This window comes from Etheostoma cragini, chromosome 16 (genome assembly GCF_013103735.1).
Source record: "Etheostoma cragini isolate CJK2018 chromosome 16, CSU_Ecrag_1.0, whole genome shotgun sequence".
Taxonomy (NCBI): Eukaryota; Metazoa; Chordata; class Actinopteri; order Perciformes; family Percidae; genus Etheostoma; species Etheostoma cragini.
In genome coordinates this window covers 9,650,276-9,675,573 of record NC_048422.1, presented here as the reverse complement: position 1 = coordinate 9,675,573, position 25,298 = coordinate 9,650,276, and the positions used below count along the sequence as shown (strand labels likewise).

General features: G+C 40.5%; 1 long non-coding RNA gene across 1 annotated transcript in view; it reads left to right on the top strand.

Annotated features, from left to right (window-relative positions):
* Positions 1-25,298, top strand: part of LOC117959685 — a 25,610-nt gene continuing 312 nt past the window's right edge. The window contains exons 1-3 of the long non-coding RNA XR_004659995.1: positions 1-148; positions 7,273-7,278; positions 9,889-9,895. This is a non-coding gene — a long non-coding RNA (uncharacterized LOC117959685). The remainder of the gene's footprint in view (positions 149-7,272; positions 7,279-9,888; positions 9,896-25,298) is intronic.

Genomic DNA, 25,298 nt, shown 5'->3' with positions numbered 1-25,298 from the left:
TGACAGTCTGGTTTTCTGTCTTCTCATGTCTAGTTATACTTCCTGCGTTTTCCCTTTTTCTGATTACCCTGCCCATTCCTAATTTGTTGCACCTGTTCCCCAGCCCTAGTGCCACCTGTTCCTTGTTTTCTCATTTACCCCGTGTAATGTAGCTCAGTAATTTCTTTCAGGAAACCCTTACTATTAATTGATGCACTCCTAAATCATTTCAGCTGTTATCCAAATAAATGTATATTTCATCATGCGTGTATAACTGATGCATATCTGCAAGTAGTCTCTCCTGATTGTCATGTATCTCAGGGTAAATCCTTTCAGGAAGACTTCACTCTTAATCAACACTCTACTTAACTCGAATCAGCTGTTGGAGGCCCTCCTGCTAAACCAATCAGAATCATTACACAAATGGCAGGGGCCAATCACAGGGTCACAACCCTGCTTTAAATGATTGTTTCTTCCTTGGTCCGGAGCTTCCTTTGGTCTGGTCTCTTTCGTCGCCACCAACGGTGTCTAGATTCCATCGGGGGGGTCGATGGTTCTCTACCCCTATATAGATGTATGAAAGATTTGCATAGCGATGAAGTGTTATCACCAAAGACTTTGTGCATTTTATTCGAGCTGTACAATAAATCTTACTTGCATATCTGCAAATATGCCTCTCCTGATTAAATTATAGTTTCTTCACCTTGTCTGTTGTCTGATCATTGTCTGTTGTCTCCAGTTAGTATCGTTATTTGTTAGTCTTCCCGGTTTGTGCTGGTGTTTTTTTTAGTGTTAATTTTTGTATTACCTGTTTTTGTCTGCTTGTTTCCTTGACTCCTCTGGTTTTTGTGCATTTTCCGGATTTGCATGTGGGTCTATGGAGCTAGAACAGTGACAATAACCTGTGGTATTGAAAATAAAATTTGGCATTGAAACAACAAATATTGGCATTGAAAACTGTTGAACTGAAGTATAAAACACAATTATCAAAAAATAACGATCTCATAATCCTATGATATTATTTCACTTTGACGTTTGTTTGCATCATGATGGGTTTTTCAATGTCAATGTAAATTTTTTCTTGATGTCCGTGTCTTTTCAGTGACAGTTTTTTTTTTTACGCTGTCAAGATTTTTACAATGTCACTGTTTTCAGTTTCAACTTTCTGTCACTGTTTTGGCATAGGGAGGAGGGGCCTGAGGGGGGAGGGGGCGTGGCTTACGGGTAACTTACAGAGGCTACTGGCGAGAGACCACACCTCCAGACGAATCCTCCCAGAGTTGTTAAAACTGCATATCTGCAATGTCTTCCACAAGTTCACCTGGAACCTCCAAATCTCAAGTAGGTCTGCTCATATCGGCCATTTTTTCACATAATTTCTAGGTTTCTAGGCAAATCGCACACTCACTAAAAGGCTGGAAGCATTCACTGACAAAGTACATTACAAGTTAACACTAAACCAGCCTGCTTCTGTGTGAAAAAATGGCAGGATTCGTCTGGAGGTGCAGCCTATGTAAATTCCCACAAGCCACGCCCCCTTTGTCACTCCCCTCAGGCCCCTCCTCCCTACGCCAAAACAGTGACAGAAAGTTGGAACTGAAAACAGTGACATTGTAAAAATCTTGACAGCGTAAAATAAATAACTGTCTTTGAAAAGACACGGACATCCATAAAAAATTTACATTGACATTGAAAAACCCATCATGATGCAAACAAACGTCAAAGTGAAATAATATCACAGGATTATGAGATTATTACTTTTTGATGTTTGTGTTTTATACTTCAGTTCAACAGTTTTCAATGCCAATATTTGTTGTTTCAATGCCAAATTTTATTTTCAATACCACAGGTTACTGTCACTGTTCTAGCTCCATATGGGTCCGCCATTCTCCAGCCACCCTTAACATCACTGTGTTTACATTGTGTACAAGTTTGATTTCTAATTAACCAGGTTTCTAGAGTTGTGGATAATGAATGGTAGTTGGCACAGTTTCTCATGTACAGTTTAAAAGAAATGTCCTAAACCGCTTTGAAAAATGAATAGTGAGTGAAAGAGCAATTACCAGTTAAGAAACAAGAGTAACCATTAAAAATAAGTGAAAGAAATAAACGTTAAAGTGAAATGTCACAAGCCAAAAGCGCTCAGAAGTGCTGCCTTATTCATTTTCTGTAACGCGGCCATGACACTCTACTCTCCTGCTGTGTATTCAGTGTGAGTAATGTTCTGCTTGACGCAAGAATGGATAGCAAAAGAAGGTGATGTCAATGGAGGGTGCAAGCCGAGAAGTGGTTTTTCATTGCTAGCTGTCATAACAGAAGTGTCTGGTCATGCATCTCTCTGGCTCAAAGCAGTACATCACTCAAAACACTGTAAAAACAAGCATGTGGAGGCACACACATGCACATATACACACATACACACACACACAAACACACACAAAGACACTGAGGCTCAAACAACACAAGTAAACAGCATTCGTGAATGTATTATATTCAGTAACACTCATCACATTGAAAAGTATGTGTTGCAGTGAATAACGAGCAGTCGGCCAGACACAGAGGGGCTGTTATGTAGCCAGACAAAAACACAGGGTGAGGGAGATTTCCAAATGACAACAACGCTACAATTAGAGGGGAAAAAGAAAGTCCGACGGAGATGGTTAGACAGGTAAGAAGACAGACGAAAAGAGAGAATCCCTGAAAAAGCTCTGAGCACTTCTCTTCCTCCCTCTCTATAACATCACAGAGTACGGTCTAGACCTGCTCATCCATAAAAGGCGCAAAGAGATAACTGTTGTTGTGATTTAGCACTACATAAATAAAATTGAATATTGTAAGGGAGCGAGGAGTCGCAGCGTCCGCCTAACCCGGCCCACCTGCTTCTCGTCATAGTTGTCAGATTTATCTTTCATGTGTGGTGGAAGTTTCTTGAACAGTTTGACCTTTAACATAACAATCAGTGGACCTCAGGCAGATAGTTGGAGCTATTACGTATTTCTGAATCTGCCCTCCTTGTGTCAAGTTTTTTGACCGGTCAGTCTATCTTAACTAAAAAAGAACATCTAGTCTCTTCGGATAGGCTATGGTCTCGACCTGGGACCTGATAGGATAAACACCGTTCTAGGCTACTGTTTCTGTCAGACTTCACGCCATTTTTTCCTAGGAGGGAAAATACAAAGTCATGACATATTCCGTTGTCTCCTACAAGTAGAAGACACTGAGGAAAGATACAGAAGGTATTTACTCTGAGAGGCATTGTAGATCTCATTATGAATAGTTGATATGAAAATCATTGGTTAAATGTAATTTTCCCATTACACATATTATCAATAATATAATAAAACTAGAGGGAGGCAGGGCATACAGCCCGATCCGGTTGGGGAGAGTTCTAGCCTGACCAGGCTCCTCTCTTTACCCTGTATGCTGTAATAGTTTTAAACAGCTGGGGGACTTCCTTCGACACACTGAGCTCTTCTCTCCTCGACCTTTCTATCTTCCCATTTTGTGTGCATCCATGTCCCAGAAATGCTCGTTACTAACCTAGCTCTAGGGAGTCATTCCCCGGAGTCCTTATGTCCTTTTTTTCCCCAGTGAGTTTCTTTGGATCAGGAAGGCTCAAAAATCATGTTGCAGCTGTTGCCATGGTCCCGCTACAGGTTCCGCGATGCCAGGTTACATCCTGCTACCCTGTGCAGTGCCCTGCTACGTCCTGCTGTGCCTTGTAATGCCGCACAATGCCCTGCTACGGCATGAACTACTACAAAGAAGTACCACAAACTACTATTTATTTATGACTGTTATTGCCACTCTTCATTCTAACCCCAACCGGCCCGTCAGACACCGCCTACCAAGAGCCTGGGTCTGTCCGAGGTTTCTGCCTAAAAGGAAGTTTTTGCTCGCCATTGTCGCACTGTTGCTTGTTCTGGAGGGAACTACTAGAACTGTTGGGTCCTTGTCAATTATGGAGTGTGTTCTAGACCTACTCTATCTGTAAAGTGTCTCGAGATAACACTTGTTTTGAATTGATACTACAAATAAAATTGAATTGAATTAAGATGGAAAGCCCTGGCGAGGGGTAATTTGTTCCTTGAGTGGAAAGTAAGTATTGTGGCACTGCCAGCAGAGCCAGCCGTGTTTAAGAAGAAACTTTGATCCAACTTTCACCCAGTGTTGTGACCCCTGCACTCCATCCAACACCTCCCCTTTCCTCCTTTACCTCTCCAGCCACAGTCCTTTTTCAGCCACTGTCCTTTTTCACCCAGCAGTTGTACTAATGGAAGTGGAAATTGTTAAAGTTAAACCACACACACACACACACACACACACACACACACACACACACACACACGGGAGGTGGCCTGACACCAGATAATGTCTCTGTTCAGCTATAGATCTGTGTGTATGCATGTGTGTCCATAACTGTCCATTTTTGTTGACGTCTTTGTGTGTGTGTGCAACCATCTATACTTTGGCGGGAAGTGAGAATGAAGTTTACTGAATGTGTGTGCACAACAATTTTTTTTTTAAGCAAGGGTGTGAATCCATTTCTGTCTCTAAGCACGCGTTTTATAGGCATAATACAATTTTGATTCATTGATTTAGACGCAGCCCTGACTCACAGCTATCACCACGCCTTCGACCCGATTCATTCCGATGGACAATAAAACCTAAACTGTTCCACTGATCACCAAGGGTCTAAACTGATTGTTCGGCACTGTTGTGGAGGAGTAGGAATAGTGGAAAAAGAGAGGAGAGGGAAACAGTGGGACAAAGGTAATTGTGTTGCAATCAAATTCAAACGGAGAAGACAGAGGGCAGGGAAGAAAGGGTTTTGAGGATAGTTATGAAAGAATGGGATGGTTACAACAAGGTGGAAAAAAACAGAAAGAGAAAATAAAATCTTCAATGATTATTACTCCAAGAGTCTAAGCTAATTATCCTGCTCTGTATGTGTGCATATGCGCGGGTTAGCATGCTGAAGGGGGATGGAGGCAGAGCATTAAACGAGGAGATGAAAGTGGGGAAGGAAGGGCACTCTGATACAAAATTTAACAACCCTTTCCCATCTGCTCAACAGTTTAAACTCTCGCAAAAACGGAGAGATGAGTGAATATTGAGTGAAAAGTGAAGAGAAGCAGGTAGTAGAAATAAGGGCAATTCCAATGAATATACAACAATTATTGAACTAGAGACGTGGATGGAGAGAGGATGGGATGTTAAGGCAGTGAATATGAGCCTTACACCATCAGCTGAAACTGTAAACTGATTATTAATGGGAGGAAAGATGGAGAGGAGGTGAAAGAGGAGGACGAATGGAAGAGAGAAAGACATGCACGTTTGAAGTAAGGGACTAAATGCTGATAAAAGTTTAAATGGATGTATTCCTGTGGGAGGAAGCAGACCAAGGGAGAGAAAAGACGGAGAAAGATAGGAGAGTAAATGTGATAATTTGGTGACTAATTCTGCAAAATTATGCAGTGCCAATTTATTCAGTCTAATCGACTAGCACTGAACTACTTAAATAAGTCCCTCGATTTCTTAGCTCTTGATTAACAAAAAGAGCAAACTTATGATTGCAATGACTGCATAGGACCAGTGTCTTATGTCATTAGCTGCTTGATGTGATACGTCTGTGACCTCTAGTCTGCAGGTTGCAAGTTGTCAGTTTTCTGCGCACCACAACAGCTACCCACACGGACAACTGTCAGTGATCAAGGCACCCTGATCAATTGAGTTCTTTTTTTGGTGGCTTCTCCTTCTCTATCTCTATCTCTGCAAAATCTCAGATTATCTTTAATGATGATATTTTCTTCATTCAATACCATAATTCCATTTAAAATTCATTTATTTGATTAGGACAATGCACATTAACCAACATTTCTGTAAATGCGCCAGTGTTAGCCAGTCAGCCCATTTTCAACTGTAGTCCCAGTTACATGGCATGCATGTCTTCATTGTGGGAGGAAACCCACGCAAACATGAGGAGAACATGCAAATTCCACACAGACTGGCCCTCCCCGGACCAGTGATCAAGCTCTGCAGCACCAACTTGCTGTTAGGCAGAAGTGCTAACCACTGAGCCACCGTGCTTCCTCTTAAAGTTAGGTTTTCAAAATGCTTTGTTGTGGTTTTGAAAAGAAAGTGCAGTTAAGGGTAAAAATCCCACAATGATTATAGGTTTGAGATAGGACTCCACTCATTAGCGTTTAAGGTCAGGTGGATGCTCCACATTAAGTTACTGAAGTACCCCTATACTTTTCACTTTAACACACACACACACACACCTCCCAACTCTTCTGGCATTACTTAATGTTGGCATAGTGTGCTGCGGACTGTCCTGCTGTCATGACTTACATGTGAACGTACAGTAGACAGATGGCTTTTTCATTGATATAATTGCCATGGCACATCATGCCAGCTGCTATAATCATTATGAATCATATTTCAGTAGATCTGTATCAATGTCTCTGTGTCTCTGTGTCCCAACTGGCAGCGGCAGATGGTCGCCCACCTAGAGCCTGGGTCTGTCCGTGATTTCTGCCTGAAAAAAAATAAATAAATAAAATTAAAAAAAAAAAAAGGTCCCGCCTCCGTCCCGCCTCTGTAAAATGTTGGGTCTTTGTAAATTATATCTCTAGACCTACCATATCTGTAAAGCGTCTTGAGACAACTCCGGTTGTAATTTGAAATTGAAATTAGAAGTAAAATTCGAAATAAATTGTCTTAGAGTGGTTCCCCTTTGCAGAATGAATATAAGGGAAACACTGGAATTGATATGGAATGCTATTTCTGCATTTAAAAAAGTTGTGTGTTTTTGCCTGGCTGGGTTCAGGTTGGCCTCTGATGTTATAAACTGCCAATCAGATTCACCAGTTCCGGCCCTCTTTCAACCCCTAAATGTAGGCACATCAGCATGCCGATGTTAGCATTTTGCTCAAAGCACCACTGTGCCTGGATACTGTCTCACAGAGCTGCTAGCTGTACATTCTTGTAAGAACAATTTTGGTGAAAATAGCTTCCTGCTGCATCTGAAGACGACGCTTTGTGAGTGATGACGATAAACAAAACCAAAAATATTCTGACAAAAAGTACATAATGAGCTTAAAGATCAAACACTGCAGTACTGAGGGAAGTTGACGGGGGTTGTCCCTACAAACAACCCCTTTTGATGTTACACATTGTCATTTGACTCATTATTATAAAAAATATTATTATACCTATTAAAATAAGTATAAATTTTAGGGCATGACACACTATTAGCATTTTTTTTGTTCTTTGTTACATGTTGTAAAGTAGTGTGTAGTGTGCTGTGAAGGAATGAATCATTTCCCTTATGACGGTAAAAATCGAGACGTTTGAATTTGAATACCTTGAAGTTTGCACCTAACATTCACTGAAGAAAACTAAGATTGCAGTTCCTTAGCTGTTATTGTGTGTGAAGATGGTGACAGAGATTGGATGTGAGGAATAGAGGGGAGGAGGCTAATGGCACCAAACAAGTGAAAGGAAGATTTACGGTTATTTTATTTATGCACACACATGATAAAACAGAGGAGAAGCAAAATGCAGACTGTGTGGATGAGATAAAGAAAGCAACAAGGGAAACAGTCAACATGACAGACTGAGACACATCTGGGAGAGAACAGAGGGAGAAAGGGATAATGCTAAAATTTAAAAGGCTTCACTCATCTCCCCAGGAGTTCAGCCTGATTGTTGCTGGCAGAGAAAAGGTGTTAGAGTCAAGTAACGGGAGAGATGGTGGAACAGAAGAACGGGAATATAATAGAAAGAGATGGACCAGAGGGTAAAATGAAGACCTTGCACAACATCCTTTTTGCTGTAAATTGGAGATAAATTGAGGGGGGGAGGGGGGTAAGTGGGGTGTGGGGAGAGGAAGGGAAAGAAGCGATTGAAGGACGGGTGGTTAAAAAGTAATACATTTAAAATTGTTTTCCTGCCCTATTGCATAACAACAGGACATTGTTGAAAACACAATTGCATGTAGGTAGGTTTCAGAAACCAAAAAGGAAAGATACAATCTATCAACTTAGGGTTGTGGCCTTATTTTGCCATCATTTGCAGCCACAGTTTACAACATATTCAGAATTCACTCCTAAGATGTCAAAAATATGACATCACAGTGTGCAATTATGTTATTTTTTGGCTGGCATTCGATGAAGGATGGACAGAGGAAAGGAAGATGGTGGAAAAACATGTGAATAGAATGGCATGCAAGTAATGAGCTGGAGCGTGAAAAGAAAATGAGAATGTGTATTGTAGTTTTACAGGCTACCTGACTCGCCTCTGTGGGATTTACTTGACCCCTCTCGTGAATCATAGACTTTTATTGGGGACGGCTCTTAAAACTTATTAGCAGAAAGAATTTTATGAGGTGAGAAGATGAGATTCACGAAACCACTGTATCATGTTTATGTGCGTGTGTGCTTGGCGGTGGACATGCATCTGGGGTGGATGTGCACATACAGTACGCATTTGTATTTGCACATGTATCTGTGGTTGTGTTATTTGGGTGTATGCGTGATTAAATTCCTCTTAAATCTTGATTTTTAAAGGAAGACCTTGAGCGTGGCGGTGTGAGCCATCACACGCCTAGAACGTACAATAACAGCTGACACAGACCATCCCCTGAATCAATTCTTTATACTACTTCCATCCGGCCGCAGATACAGAGCACCGAACTGGACTAAAGCTTATTTCAAAAAAAAGTTTTTTCCCCACCGCCATCAGTGCTGAAAAAACTATTACACTGCCACCACCACCTCAGTTGCTTTGCAGTTTTTAAATTTGATATGTCTATGTGGGTGTCTTAATGTGATGTGTTTTGTATGTGTTACTTGTTTTATGTGTTATGAATGTGGTGTTGTGCCATTGAAAGAAGATGTATGGAAATGATTATCCCTATCTGACGACAAACTATATACATCTAATGTTCACATTGTCTTTAGTCAATTCAATTCAACATCATTAATCCTACAAAAGAGCAATTAGTCAGGAGCTACTGCACATAACACACACATACAGTACATGCAGCACAAAAAAAAACATAAAGGCCTACACCCATGAGAGTAGTCTTCCATTCAAAAGTCAAATTGTAGAGGGGATAAATGAATGAAGTGTGGCAGGTAAAATATAACGCCTTGATGGTAACAGAGCATGTTCACTCTGAAAAATATGATCTGAAGAAGACAATTTATTTATGCATGCTTCTGTTGGTTTTCTGCTTGTGCATCTTTTTTTTTGTTTAATGTTTGAGATTATAGGTTTATGTTTGACTCCAGGTAGACAAACACCATTCGCACTGAGGACACATTGTTTGCCAAAAGATGAGAAGTACAATGGGGGGGGAGGGGGGTAATTCTGACACTGAAACAAAAGGAACAAACTAATCTTACTTTTTCTGCAGGATGTCTAAGAAGATAATTGCTCTCTGGGAAGACGCGGATAGACTTTTGAAAGTTCCCTGTTTGCTCTTCATTGTTAGACTTGTGCCCATGTGATGTCTAATGTGGCTGTGTGTTGTATTGTTTGTAAATCCTGCCTGCAAGCCAAATTGCCCTTATATGACAAAAGGGAACTCAGTAGAGTGCAGGTGTGTCACCCTCTCCCCTCCCAAAAGAAGACGAGCTGAATCTCACTAAGCGTGGGACTGTTTTCTTAAACCTGCACCCGCAAACATTCTGATCATGCACACGCACAACAGAGTTCATCTGTACTCAGGCTGCTGTTGCTCAGTCGCTTATGTGATATTTGTGTTTAGGTAAATTAGCACCTGCGCTGGAACATCAGTAACAGTTCAGGCGGAGAGTGATAATTCCTGATGATGATCTTGTGCTCTTAAGTTGATCATGTGTTTGCCGAATTCCATGAGATGCTTGGACATAAACATAGCTGCGTTGTTATTTCCTTGTTTTTTAACAGAGTCCTTCTAAAACAGAAACCAGCTCCGAGAAGCACCTTGAACATAGAGTCCTAAATGTGCACGGATAATATCTGGCTGATGAGTCCAGTAGTATGCAAGATTAGCAGCAGACAGACACATCCAAACACACACACACACACACACACACACGATGAGATAACAAACCTTTGAACTAAATGCATTTGAGTCTATTTCTCTGCTGGCCTCAGTTTTGATTTTTAAGCTTCAAAAAGTATTGAGAATAATTGGAATGTTCCATTAATGCAATTAGGATGTTCATGTGTATTATTCCATCTAAAACAACAATAACAAAGGCACCTGACCAAGCATCCATGTTTTACGAGATGGGAGTGACAATGTGTTGGTATTGTTGAAATGGAGTTCAACAAAGCAGACGGCATATAAATATGTCCCGTACTTGTAAATAATGAAAGTGACATTTTGGAGGCGGTTAGATGATCTGATGATTAGAAACAAGGCAAAGGTTTTGAAGTCTGATAGGGTCTGAAATTGTTGGTCCCTGCTCAAAGCAGTAATGCATATTAAGACCGAAGTATTTCGGTGACAACATAAACATCAGAGTTAAAAAATAAGCCGATATAAACTGCTCCTCTCCAGCTGATTACAGCAGAGTGGGTGCCAGAGATAATGCCTAGAACTGTTTGATAATAGATGGAATATGGGATGTTATGTTGTATATTACAAAAAAAACAAAAACAGACCTTTTAATGAACCCTCTAAATTAAAGCTTGGAACTTTTTTTGACAATTGACATTTATAACATGTCGCCACACCATGCCAAGGATGTCACATCCGAGTGACAGCAATGAATTATAACTGTGTGTGTGTGTGTGTCACTGGTTATGACTGAAAGAGATGTGGTGAGCAAGTCACATATGCCCTTTTGTCATTTCTGTGTGAACTTGAATTTGCATGATGTAGCTAAAGGCTGACTTCTGTGTGCGTGTGTGTGTGTGTGTGTGTGTGTGTGTGGGAGAATGGGCAGTACTAGAGGCTGGTAATCATGAAGATTCTCATCATGTCAACTATGCAGTCATACAATGATGGCTGCTATGACTGATGCATTCCAGTAATAGCTGTAATTGGCAACGGATAACAAATCTGCAACTTGAAGCAAATATAAATAGTGTCAAATGTAATAAAAGTCACAAGTGAACCACTGTCGCTCAAAAGGTCCTGTGTACTTATTTTCTGTTGAGCAAAATCTATTTTGCCAGCTTTAAAAATATTGATATGAAATGACCTAATCAATTCAGATTAGATTTGAAAACAAACATTCTTGTCACTGAAGATTTATTGTGCATAGTTTGGCTACTGGCAAAGTTTATGGAACTACATAGCATAATTCTTACCAGTCAGATCTGACCCCCATGCTCTGTAGACACACTGTAAGGCAGATTATACAAAGCTTCAAGCCACATGTAACAAAGTTCAGTAATATGTAGACAGCCTTGAAGGACTCTACTTCCCTGGAAAGGCCTTTTGAGGCAAATTTCACATAAGCATCATGTGATTCAACATGACAAATGAGAAAAAATTGAATCCATACTAAGTCATGATGAAAGAAGTTGTTTAGAAGTTGTCACTGTTGGTTAATACATATATAATCTGCTGATATGGCTTTTTTAATGTCATATGTAACAGAACTCCGTCTGAAAGAAACTGCAGAGGTGTTTTTGCAATGGGAAATAGTCATCTGAAAAAAGTTGTTTTTATGGAAAAGCCTGATTTTTCTCATTGTTTTCCAATAGATGACTGTTTGAGTTGATTAGAGGTGATGTAGGCATTGTTAATAAATGTGGGATTGTGGGAGTGTGATGGTGAAACAGACTTTTTGACAATGAAGCAAACATCATTTCTTAACTACATTAAGGTACTACACTGAGGTGAGTTGTGTTAATGTTAAAATGAAACCATACAGGTATTTCTGTCCAGGGAACAAGCGGCCAAAATAGGTTTCCTCAGGAGGTTGGCTGGCGTCTCTCTTAGAGATAGGGTGAGAAGCTCAGTCATCCATGAAGAGCTCGGAGTAGAGCCACTGCTCCTCTGCGTCGAAAGGAGCCGGCTGAGATGGTATGGGCATCTGGTCCCTTGGGAGGTGTTCCAGGCACGTCCAGCTGGGAGGAGGCCTCAGGGAGGACCCAGGACTAGGTGGAGGGATTATATCTCCAACCTGGCCAAGGAACGCCTCGGGCTCCCCCAGTCGGAGCTGGGTAATGTGGCTTTGGAAAGGGAAGTTTGGGGTCCCCTGCTGGAGCTGATCCCCCCGCGACCTTGCATCCGATACGCGGACAGAGTTGGATGGAGGAAGGTATTTCTGTCAGATTTGTTTTAGTTTCATACATTTCTTCCCAGTTTGACTGATTCTTTGACTGTTGAGACTAATGTTGGGTACACTAGCTTATTTTGCAGTGTGGGGAAAACTGAATGTTCACAGCCAGTTGAGTGGGGGTCCTACACATTTCATTGGAAATCACACCTCAGATCGGTGCATTCTAGTTTGTCTGAGACCATTACAACAATGTCACAAGATAGACTTTAATTAGCAAATAAAAATGTTATCTTTGGAAATTCAAATACAACCACTTGATCATAAATGGTAATGGTTGTGTGTTTTCTACTTTGGTGTTTGTTCTAACTCCATTAAGGTAATACATAATGTTTTCCCCAAGATACAAAGCATGCATTCTGATGCAATGTCTGCCAAAGAACACACTGTCAACAGACTTTACTGTAGAAGACATTCAGAACTAAGTAAAAGTAAAATCCCTGCTTTTTCTCCTGAGTTATTGGTAATTATTCAAAGTACAAGCAAATCATGGAGCAAGCTCCAGAGCTGCTGGCTTCCCAGACTGTTGGCAGAGCTTCAAGCTGCTGAGAAATGAATTTACGAGAATGATCAGGGAAGCAAAGCTGGACTTACCTGAATTATCAGAGAAACTGCTGCAGAAACCAGGCTAGTTATTGGGAATGCCAAAAAGTCTCCATACATCCCATTTCAGGCATTGTTCTCACAAAGTAGATTGATGTATGTCAAGTTAGATTGTCACAGCCCCGCCTGCCGTGAATTACGCATGCCGTGTGTGTGTGTGTGTGTGTGGCTTTGTGAGAATGGCTTTTGGTTTTTCTTAATTTTGTGATGCCTTCTGTTTGATTGGTGTGTTTTGGTTCTGGTACACAGTGTGTGGACACGCCCCCCTGCTGACTCTTCCCCACACCTGGCACCAATCCCAATCAGCGCGCCTGTTAATCATCCTGCTCTATCATCTGCCTTCAAACACCTGTCTGAATTTCCTCTCTTTGCCGGATTGTTGCGCACCACTGAGTGTGCTTATTCGCCAGCCTTTGATTATTGTACCTAGTCTAGTTTTTTGTTGCTGTACTTACCTGTCTGACCTGTTTCCTGACTAACTGGAAAAGCTTTGTCCTCAGAAATAGCCCACCGTCGGAGTCATCTGCTCCCATTAGCGATGCCACGTACTGGATCATCGAGTCTGTAGCCGCACTGAGGAGCACAGCACAATCCAGACCCCAATCCTTCTTCAGACCCAGCACCACCCCCTGCCAGCTCACACTTCATTTTTTCATTAAAATATGATTCTTTACTACAAGGTCGTGAACCAAGTTCAGCTCTGTCCCCAAGCATGACATAAATCGGGGATTTTAATGTTCTTAATTTTTCTCTTGTTATCTTAAATAGGGCACCTGCTAGTGTTTTACTACATACTCACCATAAAACCTCTTACACATCTGAGAGATACTAAAATATTGCTTAAATAGGCCCTATTATGCTTTACTTTTTATGTCATGTGTGGAATGTCACAATATTGACCATGTTACAATGGCCAAAGCTTTATTAATGAAATAAACATATGTAAAAGTAATACCTATGAGCAAAAACCTTAGATTTTAGACACCTGATTTAAACAGTATCTCGTGCTCTCAGCTCAAACTGACATCAGCTTATGCCAAATTTCTTTATACGGTTGTCTGCTTCAAGCACGTTACTGCATTGTTTACATTTCAAACACTGCTACATGCTAACACCAAGACAAGCTATAATGTTTTGCTAATGTCTCTCCAATTTCGGATTACAAAAGCTGCTGAACATAGTTTTCTTACGGTAGAAAGTGCCACTATGCACCAATAAAGTCAGTCCCTGGCTGCAATGCGGATGTTACAGAGACAACGAGAGCAGAGGCTGAAGACTTACCAAATGCTGACCAATCAGAGCGGACTTGGCTTTTTCAGGAGGAAGGGGCTTAAAGAGGCAGCAGCTAAAATGGAGGTGAACACGGGTGCAGCAGCAATTGACAGTATGAGAAAATAAAATGTTTTTAAAACATCGAAGCACACGTCTGAAAACCAAAATATGTAAAGCATCAACTTGAAAATGAGCATAATAAGGGCCCTTTAAAGACGTTTTTTACATCCCTGAAATGTGGCAACTTATGATGCTTTGTCCTGAAAATGTATGCAGATGTGGTAAGCATCAGGTCTCATGTGTCTTAAAAACACTAGTGCTGAACATGTAGTTGTATAGTGTGATCCATTTGTGGAAGTTAAATCCTAAGTGGATATCTTTATTCCATGTACAATCTGATTATTTAACATTTTTGCCTTGTGAAGGCACCCATCCAACAGCACGACAGGATACTCACATTCAGGCACAGTGTTTAATGTGAAATACTCTTTGTTTTTTACACTCTGTCGGATTTTGGAACTCTTGTAGCTTGTGCTGGAGGATTACTGTGAGACAAACAGACAAGACAGCTCTTGAATGGACTGACGCAGTAGAGGAAGCTTGTTTACGGATTTTGCTCATCACTCTCTGATACAAGTCATGTTTGTAGTTACATAAAAAGGCTTTTGCACAGAGCTGTTCTGAGGGCAGAAATGCTGAAATAATCTGATTGGCTGAGTGAAACATTAGTGGGCGGGGTCCATGAACCAGGCTAAACAACCAAATGATGAAAATGATTGTTCTCGTTTTAGTTTTTTAGTTTTTTTATACAAACACTGTTATTGACGGAATAAAATCTGATGCTATGAGAACACTTTTGCTTCACCCAAAAGTCACCTCCTACTTTTTTTTTTTCCTGCAGTCTAATCCTTTTCCCTTTTAAACAAGCCTGCTGAGATTCAGTGACCTAGTAATTCCCCTTTCCTGCCTCAAAGGTTGCTGGTATATTTGTAAGCTTTTTTTTCCGAATGTACTATTACACAAATTCCAAGAACAAGCTTGTATTGAAATTGCTGTGGAAATCACATGAATTGTGCCGACTCATGCATGCAAATGCTTTATCACACAACAATACCAGCTATTGGGGCGGCCTCTAGCTCATCCAGCAAGAGCGTGCCCCCCATGTAGGCTGAGTCCTTTGCTGCAGCTCGGGTTCGTGTCCGGCCTGCGGCCCTTTGCTGCGTGTCATCCCCCCCCCTCTCTCTCCCCCTTTCCTGTATATCCAATGTCACTATCAAGTAAAGAGAAAAGCCCCAAAAAACGATTTGTTAACAAAGTACCAGCTTTCTTGATAATTAGTGTGCTATTTCGCATGCATTTTCTTTTTCAAAACGCATCTAAAACCAAGCAATTCTAAGAAATGTCACCAGCTGTTCCTGAATACCTGCTTGCCTATAGAATATCATCTTTAAACATATGGCTCCAAACTCCATGTACCTTCTGCGTTAAACAACAAACAGAGTGGGACAGCCATCACGGTGTGTCTGTCTGTCAGTGTTTGTTCCTCTGTGAGATTATGTAAGGAGGAGATTATATAACTCAGGAAATTCATATTAACACTTGACCTGTTGTTGCAAATCCTGCTAATGCTGCAGGTGAGAGAGGACAATGGAGAGCCACATCACAGAAAAAAACGGAGATAACAAAAAGAAGGGAAGAAAGAGAAAAGAGATTCATAATCACAGTTTCCCCGATATTTTTTTTGTTTGTTTAAACTGGTGAGAATATTAGGATTGTGATGTAGAACAAGTAATCCCACAGTGACTACCTGAAAAATGGAGATCCCTTCCAAATGTGAAACAGTTGCGGTTATCCATCACTGACATCACATGATGTTATGGACAAGTTCAAAAAAGTTCTTGTTAAATATGCTCAACCATTGGAAATCCTTACAGAGGACATTGGAAATGTGATAGAGGTGGACATTTGAGTAGAGAAGCTCTATTGTTTATTGTAGCTGACATGATTGAACATATTCCTAGGTGCCAAACATTTGTTTGCACGTGTTCCCGTGCCAAATTTAGATGGGATTGAAATCACTGACACAGACAATCGCTGTCTCCACAGCAATGTCAAATCAAATCACTAAAAAAACTTTGCTCATGTCCAACTTGTAAATACCATGTGAATAGGATTGCAGAGAGATACAGATAAACAGAGAGCAGATCTACAGCAATTCATAGACTGATACTTAGACAAACCAATGAAAAGCAAAAAAACAAACACGCAAAGTGGTTGCTAAGTGTATGGAAGAACAGCTTCACATACCTCCTAGTTTGGGGGCAAGCAGAATGAGATAAGTCCTTCACACCAATTTACAGAGTGTCCTCATGGGTGATCAGCATGGCTTGAAGTGTGGGCATGTGTTTGTGTGAGCTCTCTTGTTAAGCCTGAGGGGCAGCAGACAGAATGACAGAAAAGAAGATAAGCTGCGGTGACCTCCGTCCTCTCCTCTTCCTCTCTGCCTGTTTAACCTTCCTGTCAGACCCATGGGATGAGCGCTTGCTATGCTGTGCACTCTACGGTGAGAGTGTGCTAACAAATTCGTGCTGCTGCAGGTGGTACGCCGACCTACGATAGAGTGTGTGCTCGCGCCTTGCCTGTTTGTGTTAGGAGGTGACAGATGTTTTATCATTAGTGGGTTCATTCAAATACGTATTTTCACATATTTTGTTTGACCTTGCTGCATATGTGCCTTTTCCTTCTTTACAAAAAAGCCACTGCATATAAACATCAGTCTGGGAAATGTGCTCATAGTAACCTAATCTGCGGTGCGAACTTCAGATCCTGTTCACTGTAAAAAAAAAAAAGTATACATATATATTTATCAGGGATAGCTTTGTTTACTCATAGATGTGCTAGAAACTATATATTTTGCAGCAAGCTTTTTCTCCGGACCAAATAGATACAAAACATGACCCCAAGGCATTCCCCCTTAGCCACCGCTTCTTGCTATTTATCGGACGCATTTATCCTAATCTTGGCAGGGTGGCATGTTGGCTGAGCCAATATTTGCGTGGAAGTCATCAAAAAATAACAATGATATTCAGAGACACATTTCAATTTAGTAAAACTAAATCTAAATGTTTTACATCCAACACATACAGCATGTGTTTTGCCAGTTCATACGGGCTTTGCTAAAGGGAATGACATGAGATTAAGATAAAATGAGCATCATTTTACAATTGCATCTAGGACTGTAGCACAAACACACTGCTGCAGCTATTAAGTTTGAGGTAGGAGACAGGGGATTGTGAGACTCTACAATGCTGTTATCTCTTTGTACTACAATTGCAGTATCAGGTGGGATGCAGTGGATCATTTATGCCAAGGAAGCCAATCTTCCCTTCATCCACTCTTTAAAAATGCTTTCGTCATTGCCGTGAGGAGAAAGCAGAGAGGGAGTTTTGTGAGTTGCCTGAAGCAAAAGAATATGAATTCTGTGAGAGTTTCTGTTTGCTTAAGTGCTTCAGGATCTGGCCCATGTTTTTGTCTCACTTTCCTCTCTCTGACTTTTTAAATTGCTATTTCTTCTTTTCTGCTGACTCTCTACATCCACTTTTTTGTCTAACTTCATGTTATGTAGGATTTGTGGAATTTATTACCTTGTTTACGTTTCCTTTTAGTCTTTGGATGTGCAAAAGTCAAGACAGAAAAAAACAAAGTGTGATCACACACACATTAACTGACACATGAAGTTATGGACATGTCAGTGTTGCCAGGAGATTCTGGCTTTGGTGCTCTCTGCGTGTGTGTGTTTGCATTGTCGGACTGCGGGCTGTCTTGTTTGTAGAAAGAATTGAAACATACGTTTCATTCTCTTTTCCTGTTTTTCTTAACTAAATGCCACGATGGGCACTACGTGATATTTCTGTGTGTGTGTGTGTGTGACAGTGAGTGTTTTGTTTTGTCTAACCAACCATCAGTCATCAGACAGTGTGGCAGAGACAGGCCACTCGTGAAGCAAACGAGCTTCGCAGCACTTTAGTTGTAACTCAGCTGTAACCATACGGATATGATCAGAAATTATCTGTATGAAATACAATTAATCATTGCTTCAACAATAAGTTGTTACGCCCACCAAAAATCTTCAACAGCATTTGTGGTGTTTACTGCATTCTCAGCTCAACACATTATCAAGTAAAGCATTAACCGATTGGCAAACTACTTAAGAACCACACGTTCCCAAGAGCCAGATTTATGCTACTTTATCTAGGATGGTGACTTCTTTAATATATTAACTAATTCCCTTTTAATCTTTTAATTTCATCTCAAAAGCCTTACATATAATAAATGACTGGTGCAAATTTGCATTTTTGACAAATAAGGCCACATTGTGAAGAACAGGTTTTTAAGACCAATCTTATTAAAACTTCACAATGGCAATTTTCATATTTACATAATCCTCTGTGGGAGTCCAGTGTGTATGTGTGTAGTCATCAGTTTCAATATAAATAGTCAACGTCTCATGCAGTATGACACTGTTGCGGATGAATCATGTATCTCTGATGAATTCTCTTTGTATGCACTCATATTTATATCACCTACCTCAAGGGTTGAGGGGTTATCAAGCCCAGAATTCTACGTCAGCCATATTTATATAGCATTTTGGCTCATCAAAAAGGGCTTTGCAAAAATGAAGGGACGCCAAAGATGTAAACACAAGAAACACTGCCAGAGCTTGTATGTGCATGTGACTGTGCATGCATTTAAGTCCTCTCCACTTAATCTCCTCTCTGCCACTTCAGCAGGCATCATCACTGTACACTTGACAGTGATTTTATCTTACATTTCATAAAATGGTTGACTTTTATTTTATGTACCTATTTTTAGGTACACTTAATCACTAGTATATACTGTTTTACAAGGAAAATGGCAATGGTTTTACAAGTCTTCTGATTATTCAAACTTACTCAGCATATTCTCATCATTTGGTTCATATGACATTAAACGATAACTTATTTACAACAATCTGTATGATTAAGAAATTACAGCAACTTTCACTGTTAGGCCTACATGACAGCTGCGTTTAGCCACCAAAAGGTGACTGTGACATGGTAATGGTCACCATGAGGTGACGGTCTTGACGGCGAGCAGAGTAGTTGAGTTTAAGCACAAAAAGGTCACTGTGAAACAGCATCGGGTTGGGGGTTAGGGTTGGGTTAGGGTTGGGGTTTAAGGATTCGGGGTGATATTCTTTTGCACTGAGCTGTCGATCAAGGTGTGATGATTGAATTGATTGTACACTCGAGCAGACATCAGGGTTGGCGGCACGAGTGGTAAGGTCTCACCTCAGGGTTTAATCCCCAGGCAAAACCTCAAGCATTGGTTTTGGTCACCATAGTATACATACACAACGTTCAACTTCCGCAACTGCTCCAATGCAGTAGGAAATGCATTGTAAGTATTTCTTTTTCCTTCCGCTTTCTCTGTTTGAAATTTGTTGGATTAATGAGAACTATTGTTCACTGCTCTCCATATCTCTGCAAGGTAAATTGACCAAGCTAGCTAGACTATCCAATCTGAGTTTTCTATGGCACTCGACTTTGCAGCGGCTCTATGCAGTGTTTAGCGTCGCCCATGACGGATCTGATTGGTTTAAAGAAATTTGAAAGAGGGTCTTGCAAAGCGAGATTACAGCAGAACAGCAGGTACGTTAATGCGCTCAAAGCTTACTGTGAAACAGCAATGGGTTAGGGTCTGGGTTAAAGCACTAGTCCCCATGAGCATTACTTCTGGAACACAAACATCGGATACCTGGAAGAAATCTTTGGTTTTATCATTTAACGTCTTCCTGGACAAACATTCCTCTCCCAGTTGAAAGCCCCTGTGTTTTGGGACCTATATACCACCCCGATCTCCTCCCTATGCTGATTTCTACAGTCCCATACCAGGTTCTCAGGTCATAATTACCACAGACAGTATTGAAAGTGGAACTTACAGCAATACATAGCCTATTGGGAATACATATGAAGGAAATACCGTTTTAGTACTTTTCATAGCTACACGTATTAATAGTTCATAAGAACAGCCTGACTGACTGCTAATATTTTTGTATTGTGTGATCCCGTTAATGTGTGCGCAGCCATGGGGAAATTCAAATGAAAAAATGTTGGCCCCTTTAATAACAGTGAGAGTAAGTGCAGAGTATATTAGCTAACATATTAAAGCATGTAGTGTACCCTAGGGATTAAATTCAGCAATGTTGGCAATGTTCAAGTCTTACTTTTACATTTTGACTAATTAAAAACAATTGCAGGCAAATGCCGCATAATTGTAATACACTTTCACCTACAATCCTACTGAAGAACGCCCTTTGGGGCTTCATTGAGAACTGACATAGTATATACTTACAAATTATGTTTTTGCTGTGTGTGTGTCATGTGTCCTTGTATACATCCTTTTTATTGTAAAGATACATGTGTGGCTTTTATGGCTGTGAGCGAATGGAAGTTTTTAGTAAGGTGTGTAAATACACAATCTTGCACACACAGTCTTATATCTGCCAGTCTGTCTCTACCTGCATCTGCTTTCAACTGATAAACTACAGTGGTAACAGCAGACATATGCAGGTTGATTAACTTCCCCAAGGTAAGTAAAGAATACACACACACACACACACACACAATGGATTTAGACCTAATATGCTGAACAAAGAATACAGAGTCTTATCTGGTGGAGGATGTCTTGGCTTCTTCATTATGAGTGAAAAGGGCATCGGGAAAAATACATGTTTTCCCTCATTTAGCAATGGGTGGCTAAGCCTCAAAACCCGCAATATTAATATATTTGCTATACCAGCAGTCTGGCTCTAAAATGGTAATGTTGAGGGGTTTGTCAGTTCACCACCCTGATCCAGACTGAAAAAGTCAACAAATACAGGATATGATGACTGCAGTGAAAATCAGTACAGACATTCATGGTCCCCAGAAGATGAATCCTAATGATTTGTTGATCGCCTCTAGCGCTAGCTGCAGGTCAAAGCTTTCACTTAACCAGTGGAATATCTCAAGATCAAATTAATGGAATCAGGGGCAATTCTAGAATCAGACCTTTAGGGGGGCTCAGCCCCTAATGTGACACGGATACAGGGCTTTGCAAAAGTATTAAAACAGAAAAATGTTTTTATCATTATTTTTAGGGGGCTGAGATGACATGAAAAAGGTATACAATCGCCCATAAATGGAGCATTGTGGGGTGCTAATTAGCAAATGTTTGCAGTAAGATGATGAACATGGTAAACATTATTCCTACTACACATTAAGATTGATGTTGTGAGTGTGTTAGCATCCTGACATTAGCATTCAGCTCAAAGTACAGCCTCACAGCGCTGCTATAATTGCTAGACTCTCAGTCTTACTGATGCATGATGAGTAACCAAAGTCATCTGTAGTTTGATCGTTGCACACATTTTGTGGCCTTAAACAGCTAAACAGAAAAGATGTTAGGTTGCGCACAGCTTTGAAAACTTCAACCTTTGTTCACTTTGTTCCTACTGTGATGCAGCCATGCAATACTGATGCAGTTTCTCTACCGCAAGTTAGCAATATTTATTTTTTTGACCATTCAGCCAAAGAAGTATATACAAAAGCCTTTATGTTTGCAATTGCATCTTAGAACAGTGAACTCTGGTGTTACAACTGCTCATTGTAAATTGAAAGTTCTAGCCTGCGGGAAATATAATTTTTATTTTCAGGCGTACTCTGTAGTAGAAAAGAAAAACAAATCAGATGGTATAGAGGTCTTAAGGAAAAGGATAGTGCAGGCTACAATTTACCTCAACATTAGAATTGCCGAGCGGCTTTGCTACGTGCAGCAAATTGGTTACACCTCACTTGAACATGACATAAAAATAACACAAATTGTTGGGTTACAGAGCTGGCAGGTGGAGCTAGAACAGTGATTAGTCATAATGACATCCAAGAGAGCTTGGCAGGGTGATCTTTGGTATTTCATAGCAGTGGTGGGGTGTCTCCCACAAGTCGTTTTGTGTCACTTTGATAAGGTTGTTTCTATTTTTGTTGAATACCATTTACTACACTTAATAGCCACTTAGACTACAGATAACATAGTAAACCACTGTTGGTATACAGTTGAAATACATTCTTATTTCTATCCAGATGTTTGCTCCAAAGTGCTAATTTTGGCTGACTTTTCCTGACAAACACATACAAGGCCAATAAGCTGGGACATGAACAACAGATGACTCAGACAAATGTCAGTATTGTGTAATCTTCGCCTCAACTCGTGAATCAGTCCGATTTACTCTCCTCTAAGCCCCTATTGTCCCCTTTGACATGCATCTACCTGTCTTTCCCTTCTTACTTATTTTCCTTATTCCCTACTCCTTTTCTCTTCTTCTTATTCCCTGCTTACATTCCATATTTTCCCATCCTTAATTTGATTTTGTTTGCTCTTTAGATCATCCCTTACCCCTCCCACCTTCCAACTCTCTCTCTCTTAGTTAATCATTTTCGAAATCATGGTCGATCAATATGGGTTGCACAACAATGCAATGGGTTGCATTCTGTAAGCTCACTGCCTCAGCAGAAGTGTGTTATTGGATGATCATATTTCAGAACAAATTAACTAACATAACTGTCAAAACAAGCTGTCGAAATACAAATAAAACCAGAAGATCAGGGCTACTTTATATAAAATAAAACAACAAATTGGATGGATTTATGTCTAAAGGTAAGATGCATGTTATTTATTTATAAAAGCAAAGTGCTAATTGCATGTCCAGTCACAGTGACGCATTGCGATTTTAGGTGTATTGAACATGTGCTAATCTGATGGATATAAATCGATTTACAGTGACATACAGTCCCACCTGTAAACCCTTATGTAGGACAACAAAAGAAAAGTCATCAGCTGAGTGGGAATCCTGCAAGCTCATCAAATGTGATGCTGCCATGTCAGCTACAGGTGTATATTCTGTGAAGGCTATTGACTGTCTGGTTTTATGTGCAATAATTAACAAGCCTTCGGATGGTGTGCATTCTATGATTATCCTGTGGAGTCTCCTGAGAACGGGACGTCTATTATTGACCATGTCCTGTTATTTGGGCCTGGTTGAAATGCCCCCAGGAAGGTGAAGTGTAGTTACAGAGGAACATGGCTGATATTTTGTAGCCTTCATCCACCAGAAATATTAATCATGCAATACTTGACCTACAGGTACGTTAAAAGAAACAATTGTTGGAATGCAGCTCTTGCTTGCTTTACTTTAATGCAGTGGTTATCAACCTGTCAATCGCGATCCCCCGTCGATATTTGTTGAGGTAGAAGTTGATCACAGGGTGTTTGACAATTTTCACCAAAAGGAACATTCTCCAAAAGTGAGACCCAGGTTGTTATAGGTTAATCCAAAATCTAAGCAATCGCTGTTGCTGATTTTTTGTATTAAAAACTTTGCATATGCAGATCACAGTGAGAAATGTATTGATCACTGGTTAGGTGCTCTCTAGTATCAGTTTCTTTCAATAGAACTGTGCCTTTACATTGTGTTGACAATGTAAAGGCAGGGGTAGGAAAATAAACCAAGCAATTGTCTTCCTCCTGTGTTTACACTCTCATTACACCCAGGTAGAATACTGTTCAAAAGGTAAGAGGACGGTTAAAAGGGGAGAGAGAAAAAGAGAAAAGAAAGAGAATATAAATGAAAGGGGAAGAGGTTGAGCCACAGGAGGAAGAAATAGGTTTACAAAAAGAAAAGGATGAGACAGAGAGAGAGAGAGAGAGAGGAGGACAGAGAGGCAGAAGCACTAACTGAGGGGGAGAGCAGGTTGTTGGCTGAGCTCCAATGAGCTCATTGAAGAGGACCCTGCTGTCAACTTGTATCACTGTGACAGACAGCGGACCTGCCTCTTGGGGGCCTGCTAAGACACACGTGCACACATAGAGACACACAGGCACGCACACACACAAAGATACCTATAAACCAAAATAAACATGCAGACATACACACTTGCAAAGTCACACATAAACATGAAGACATATGTTTTCTGCGTCTAAACACAGCAATACGTACACTGATCAAACGTATACACTTTTGTTTTTGCCTCCATTTTTTTATGTAAAAAAAAGGTTTATTTCTCTAAAATATTGTTCATAAAACTGTCTAAATCTGTGTTGGTGAGCACTTCTCCTTTGCCGAGATAATCCATCCACCTCCCAGGTGTGGCATATCAAGATCCTGGTTAGACAGCATGATTATTGCACAGGTGTGCCTTAGGCTGGCCACAATAAAAGGCCACTCTAAAATGTGCCATTTTACGGCATTGGAGGGGTCCGAAAACCTGTCAGTATCTGCTGTTAAAGAATAAACAGTTTCAAAAAGTGTTCATCAAGGGTCAAAACGCACACACAAATGCACACACTGTTTGGATCAGTGTTTTTTAAAAGGGTGTATGCATGCCCCTAAGGGTACTTTAGTGAACTGCAGGGGGTACGGTAGATTTAAAAATGAAAAACATTTGAGTCACGTAGTATTCCTAAAATAAATATACAGCATAATAACAAATGGATTTAGTGATTCTAAACATTTGAAAGATAGCATTTAAATGTTTTTCAGTTGCAATGTGTTTTATAGTAAATCAGACATTGATGACACTGTATTATGCCTCTTTGTACGACAATCGTCTTGGGCAGTGCTAAGCGGCAAGTGGAGCCACGGTGCTGCAGCAAAAGAGCCTCGGGAAGGATCTTGTTTTGGTGGAACATGTGTGAGTTTAAAGGTTGTCGTGCAACAGAAAACTCAGACTGGACAGATATTTTAGCTAGCTGTCTGGATTAACCCTGCGGCGATCTGAGGAGCAGTTAACCATAGTCCTCGTGAATCCACCGGAGTTTAAAATGCCAGCACAAAGAAAAGCGGAAGGTAACGCAATGAGTAAAAGGAAAACCAGCAGATTTTCTGGCAGAATGAGAGCAATCCCGGACCTAATAACCTAAACCTAATGCTAACATTAACCCTGAAATAAAGTGTTGTTAAAGAAGGGAGGACCAGCCAAACTGTCATCACATACATACAGAATGTTGTGGGTAGATGTAACCGGCAGTCTCAGTGTAGTGTGTAACAGAAAGGATGAGTCGACAGTTGATGATGATATA